Consider the following 6,000-nt stretch of genomic DNA (forward strand, 5'->3'; position numbering starts at 1 on the left):
GTCTGTCTTAATGATGAAGCTAAATAGATGCAGTAAATTAATACAATAACTTCTCTGTTCGAAAAGTGAACTCTAAAGCCTCACCCATACACAAAAGACTCATTTGTAAAAAAGACAGTTTAATTATTTACTAAAATTTGCAGTTTGCTCCTGTATACAGGGAACATAAAAGTAACACAAAAGTATCACCCGTGTTACTTATGGGCATGAGTTAACCAGCTCATAAAACTGAGTAGTTAGTGATCTGCTCATAGCAGACAAATACAAAAGCATTTCGAAGTCGGGATTTAAGGGAACTGGGGGAAGGGGGCTGTTCAGACACACACGACTTGTCACACAGTTGCCTGTATCCTTGCAAGCTACCGAAATTTATATGAATAACGCTCGATTCACAGAGCAAATGCCAACCAGCAGATTCTCAAAGCTTTCTCTCTGAAAACTGACGCAAAAATCAGATGAATAGGAAATAAGGGATAGAGTTAAGGCACAGGATTCGAGGCAATGCATGTGTTTATTTCCACGCTCCTTCCTTCTGGTTACTTTCTTCCTCCTCCTCCCACCTTAAGTATCACGCAATACACTAAAAACAAAAAAAAACCCAACAAAGTGCTATAGGATGTCATGGATATGGCAAACCACAGAGTCCCACTGCAAGACTGCAAAGTTCCTATTACTCAGACCTCCCATCTTTACAGAAAATCATGTCTAGGTTGGGTTGGGTTGTTCGTTGAAGATTTAAAGTGGTGAGGTATTCTTACACTGCAGATTCTCCTCCAAGGAAGGGCCTAGGCCACGTCCATCTGCCGTAGGGTGCCGGATGGGCCCCCCGACACCGAGAGGACACCCGTGCCAAGCCCGGGCCAAGCAGCGCCTCTCCTCCATCCATATAGCTTTTTCAGCTTTGCTACCCACTTGTCTCACCTCTACTTGGGAATAACTCGTTTTGTGTCTTATAAAGTACTAATATTATTTAAGCATTAATGGGAAACACAGCAAACCAGTAAATAACTTGTGCGAGAAAAGCTACACTCTGGTTAACCGACCCCTCTACATGGACTGGGAAATCTTGACCGGGCTCCTCTAACCTAATTCTTCAGCTTTCTGCATTAACTGAACTCAAAAATAAAATGGTTACGACTCAAATCTCTCACCACTGTACAGAACTTTGACTGCAATACACAGTACTCCACTACACCTCAACGTGACTGCTATCTTTTAAACACTACATCCAAAGAAACTGTTATTTTCCTAAAAGCACTGCATAATCTCTACCTATGATCAAAACTTTCCTTAATTACTGAAGGGGCAATAAAATCGGCGTGGGTTTCAAACCTGAGCAAGTATTTTCCCACTGTTTAAATAACCTAACAAGTAATAACAGAAATATCATTAAATTGTTAAATATTTAGTCAGATATTTGGTCAAATATGATTATCCAATTAGTATCAGTGAATCACTAATTCAGTTAAACTTGCAATCACAGGCATTTAATGCTCTCCTAAGAGCATTTTCTACAGCGTTCACAACGATCTGTATGTATTTCTTATTTTTCAAAAGCTCAAAAGAGACTGAAAATAAGCAGTCTAGGTTAACAGAAAGGCAGGACAGGGGACGTGTGAATCTGTGGCATTTTCCAGTGCTAGAGTAGGGGAAATTTTGTTTTGTAGAACTGTTTCAGACTTCAAATGATGTCTCACACAAAAAAAACAATTACTTTTTCCAAGCAGTTGTGGTTTTATCCTCAAGGAAAACAGCACGCTATCAAAAGGATCTCTGCAAAACCCTGAGCACATTTACAACACCAAACAAGAGGAAACAAGCAACGTTCTCACTTTTAGTAGCTAGAGAGCAGAAAATGTGCAGAACGTAATTGTTCTAATCACCTGTTACAAACCTCAGGAACAAACGGTTAATTTTCCCCTGGACTGCATCATATTTTAAAAGGCATTACTAAAATTCTTCCGCTGATGTTAAAAAGGGAGACCTCTCGGAAAAATACCCTCTCTATCTCCTCACCATGAAGTTTGTCAGCAACCCTGCTGTCTGCAACGTATTTTATACAGAAGAACTCCTTTCTTTTTTCTTCTTTTTTTTTTTTTTTCAAATGAAAAAGAAAAAAAAGTGCGTTGGAAACTTTCGGGATAGGAACTAGAGAGCTTCGAAGTTCCCCTCTCAGCAGCCCGTAGCGATGGGAAGGAGAGAGAGAGTTCTGCAAACGTGCCCCAAGCATCCAGCTACATTTAGCTTTCAGCCTTTTTATTATCATTGTCAATGAATGGGCCCCAGTCAAATTAAAGCTGCCATTTTAGGTTAAAGACTAGAGAGCCTCTGTTGTGCAACAGCGAGACAAAAACACTCCAAGCGACAGATGCAGCACTCTCATTGGAAAGCGACGGGTTTCAACTTTTATTTTAAAAAAAAAAAGGGAAAAAAAAATAAGTAATAATTACCGAGCACGCTTTTTAATACGAATTATATATATCGATACTCACACATGACCGCAAACTAACGGGATTTATAATTGGGGTAAATCAGCTACCCACGCTGCTAAGGTCATAGTCATTAAGATTTATTTTTTTTTTTGCCGTCGTTAGAATGGATGATCTGTGAGGAAACGAACAGAAACATTTTTTTTTGTTCAACCGGCTCGTTCGCAGCCCCGCTCGTCCCATACACCGCGAGAAAAGGGGGGGAATAAAAGAAATTAAGAGGCAGAGGCGCTCAGCCGAAAGCCATCTTCTAGGATAAACACGGCTCGCGATCTGCTTCGATGAAAGTAAAACCCACATCAGCACCGAGACAAAACTTATCGCGCCGGGGTTATTCCCGATGCTCCAAGCCCCGCGGGAGCCGGGGGGGGACGCACAAAAAGACCTCCGGCAGAGGCACAAACCGCCCTTCCCCGCGGTGGGAACGCGCGCCCGGCCCCTTCCCAAACGAAAACAAAGGCGGAAAGTGGCGAAGTGCGGGAGAGTTGCGCGGCCAGGGGAAGGCAAGGAACTCCCGGGCATCGCCACTTTCCTTTTGTCCATTGTCTGTTATTTTCTTTAAAAAAAAAAAAAAAAAAAAAAAAGGAAAAGCCAAGTAGTTGTGCGGCGCGGGTGTCCCGCACCCCCCGGGCGCGTCCCCCGCTCCCGAGCGCCGGGATAAATGAACGCACCGCAATGATGGCTGCTCAGCGCCTGCAGCGCCTTCTCCCCGCGACTCACCCACAACCCTGCCCCCTCCTCCCCCCGCACACACGCACCGCCCGCTCCCCGCACGCAGCGCTTTCTTTTCCCCCCACCCCAACACACGCTGAGCCTCAAAACACCTTAATCCTTTTTTTTTTTTTTTTTTTTTTCCCCCCCCCGGCTCACCCTCAAAACGGCCCGGAACGGGGCGAGCGCCCCGACCCCATGTGCGCGGTGCCCCCGAGCCCCTATTATGCGCTCCGGCAGCGTCCTCGCCTCCCGTCCCTTTCCTCTCCCTCCCTCCTCCTTTCCCCTTTCTTCCTCCCGGTGCCGCCACCGCCGGGGCAGGACGCTCCCCCCTCCCCCCCCTTTCACGCACCGGCACCTCGTGCTCCTTCCTCCTCCTCCTCCTCGCAGCCTCCCCGCCCGCCTTCCTGCCGCCCTCCGCCACCCACCGCCCGGACCCATGTGCGGCGCGGGGCGGCGCCGGGAAGCGCCCTCACTTTGTTAGCGCTTGTTGTGCCGCCGGCAGCCGTCAGCGTGGCCGGCGCGGCCAGCCCGGGACGGGCAGCTTCGCCCAACTTTTTCCCGGATTTTTTTTTTAAAGTCACCCTCTAAACTTGCGGAGATAGACGGGGAAAGGGAGGAATGGGGGGGGGGGGGGGGGGGAGGGAAGGGGCGCCGCCGCTCCGTCTCCCCGGTGCCCTTCCCCTCCCCCGAGGCGAGGCAGGCGGCCGGCCGGCCGCAGCACAACAAAAAGCCATTTACACCCGGGGAAGTGCCCCGCTGAGACACCCCCACACCCCGCCCCGCCGAGCGGCGAGCCGCGCTGGGGCGCAGCGTCACCCCCCAACCCGACACCGAGCATCCCCCCAACGCTCACACCGTGCACCCCCCGTGCGGAGCATCCATCCCCCACACACTCACACCGAGCACCCCCCGGAGCGCAGCATCCCCCGAATGGAGCATCTCCCCCCCCCCAACCCCGCACGGGTCCGCGGCGGGGCGAGCATCCCCCCCCCCTTCCCGACACATTGTACCTTCCCCGAGCGCAGCACACCCCCCCAGTACCGAGCACCCCTCGAGCGGAGCATCCCCCCTCCCCCCGGCACCGAGCACCCCCCGAGCACAGCATCAAACCCCCCCCGCGGCACCCACTACCCCGCCGAGCGGAGCATCCCCCGAGCGGAGCATCCCCCCCGCGGCACCGAGCGCCCCCCGAGCGCAGCATCCCCCGAGCGGAGCATCCCACCTCCCCGGTACCGAGCACCCCTTGAACACAGTACCCCCCCCCCTCCAGCACTGAGTATCCCTCCGAGCGCAGCACCCCCCGAGCGGAGCATTCCCCTCCCCGAGCACCCCCCGCTCCGCCGGGGCCAGGGACCTGCAGCCTGTCCGCGGCTCCATGGCCGCCTCCCTCCCTCCCTGCGCCCCCAGCGAAGTGCGGGGTCACTCACCGGGCCGGTGCGGGGCCGTCGGGGGCCGGTGTCCCCCACTCGCTCCCTCGCTGCCCTCCGCCGAGGGGCCGGGGAGGAGGAGGGGACACGCTCCGGAGTTGGTGCCGCCGGGCAGGGGGGGCCGAGGCGGGGTGCGGGTCTCGCACACGCACACACACACGCACACGCACGGAGTTGCTCGGTCGCACCGGGGCTGGGCTAAGAGGGGAGGAGGGGGGATCCCTGACCGGGGCGGGCGGAGGAGGAGGAGGAGGAGGGGTGGGTGGGAGGGAGAGGGAGGGAGAGGAAGGGTCAGCGCGGGTCTCGGGTAGTTTCGGGGTCTCCTCCGGGTCTCGGCTCCGCTTCGCTCCTTTGTGTAATTTCACTCGATTCAAGTTTAATCCGATAGTTCCCGAGCGAGGGAGCGAGCGCGCCCGCCGGAGCCGAGCCGAGCGCGACACCAGCCAGGCGGCTGCCGCGGCGGCCGCCCCCTCCTCCTCCTCCTCCTCCTCCTCTCCCTCCTCCCCCCGACACCAGGCGCGCCCCCGACACCGCCCCCTCCCCGGGGGCGAGCACAGCGCGCCGCCCCGCGACGTCACCGCCCCGCCCGGCATAATTTATGCAACGAGGAGAGAGAAGGAGGAAAAAAAGGAAAAGAAGAGGGGGGAATAAAAGAGGACCCCGTCCCCTGCCGGCGGCGGGCGGGGGTCACCGACCTGCGTGCGCGCGTCCCGCACCGCGGCCCCGCGGCTCCCCGCGCCCCGCCCGCCGCCGACCGGGGCTCCGGGTCGGGGTCAGCGCCGGGGGGCGCGTCCTGCGCTGGGAAAGTCGCGGCGAAGCGCGGAGCGGGGCGTGCGAGCGCGTCCCCGCCGCGATCCCAACTTGCCCAACCGCGGCGGAGCGAAGCGAGCGGCGCCCCGGCAGCTCCGCGCCCCCGCCCGGAGCCCGCTCCCTGCCCGCCCCCGGCCGGGCGAGGCGGGGCGGGGCGGCCGCCGCGGGGCCGGGGTGGACTTTGTCCCCTTTGCAAAGGGAAGCGGCCATTTAGTCCGGACCGACCGCCGCTGCGGACCGGGACTGGGACCGAGACCGGGACAAAGACCAGGACCGAGACCGGCATGGGGACAGGGACCGGGACCAAGACCGGGAGGGCGACCAGGACCGGGATGGGGGCAGGGATAGGGACTGGGACCAGGACCAAGACCAGGATGGAGACAGGGACCAGGATCAAGACTGGGATCATCCCAGTCCCTGGATAGGGACCAGGACCAAGATTGGGACGGGGACAGGGACCGGGACCAAGATCATGATGGGGCTAGGGACCAGGAACAAGACTGGGATGGGAACAAGGACTGGGAAGGGAACAGGGACTGGGATGGAGGCAGGGACCAGGA

At 56.3% G+C, this 6,000-nt stretch overlaps 1 protein-coding gene across 4 annotated transcripts in view; it reads right to left on the reverse strand.

Moving 5' to 3' along the window:
- Positions 1-5,510, reverse strand: part of CHD7 (chromodomain helicase DNA binding protein 7) — a 138,954-nt gene extending 133,444 nt beyond the window's left edge. For 2 of the 4 annotated variants that reach the window (XM_054058719.1, XM_054058717.1), the window contains exon 1: positions 4,631-4,823. The gene's annotated coding sequence lies outside the window, so the exon portion shown is untranslated. Of the gene's footprint in view, positions 1-4,630; positions 4,825-5,325 lie in introns of those variants that run through there. The other 2 variants (XM_054058718.1, XM_054058720.1) reach the window with 2 other exon arrangements.
- Between the last annotated feature and the right edge of the window lie 490 nt (positions 5,511-6,000).

The sequence above is a fragment of the Cuculus canorus genome, chromosome 2, assembly GCF_017976375.1.
Source record: "Cuculus canorus isolate bCucCan1 chromosome 2, bCucCan1.pri, whole genome shotgun sequence".
NCBI classification, from domain to species: Eukaryota; Metazoa; Chordata; class Aves; order Cuculiformes; family Cuculidae; genus Cuculus; species Cuculus canorus.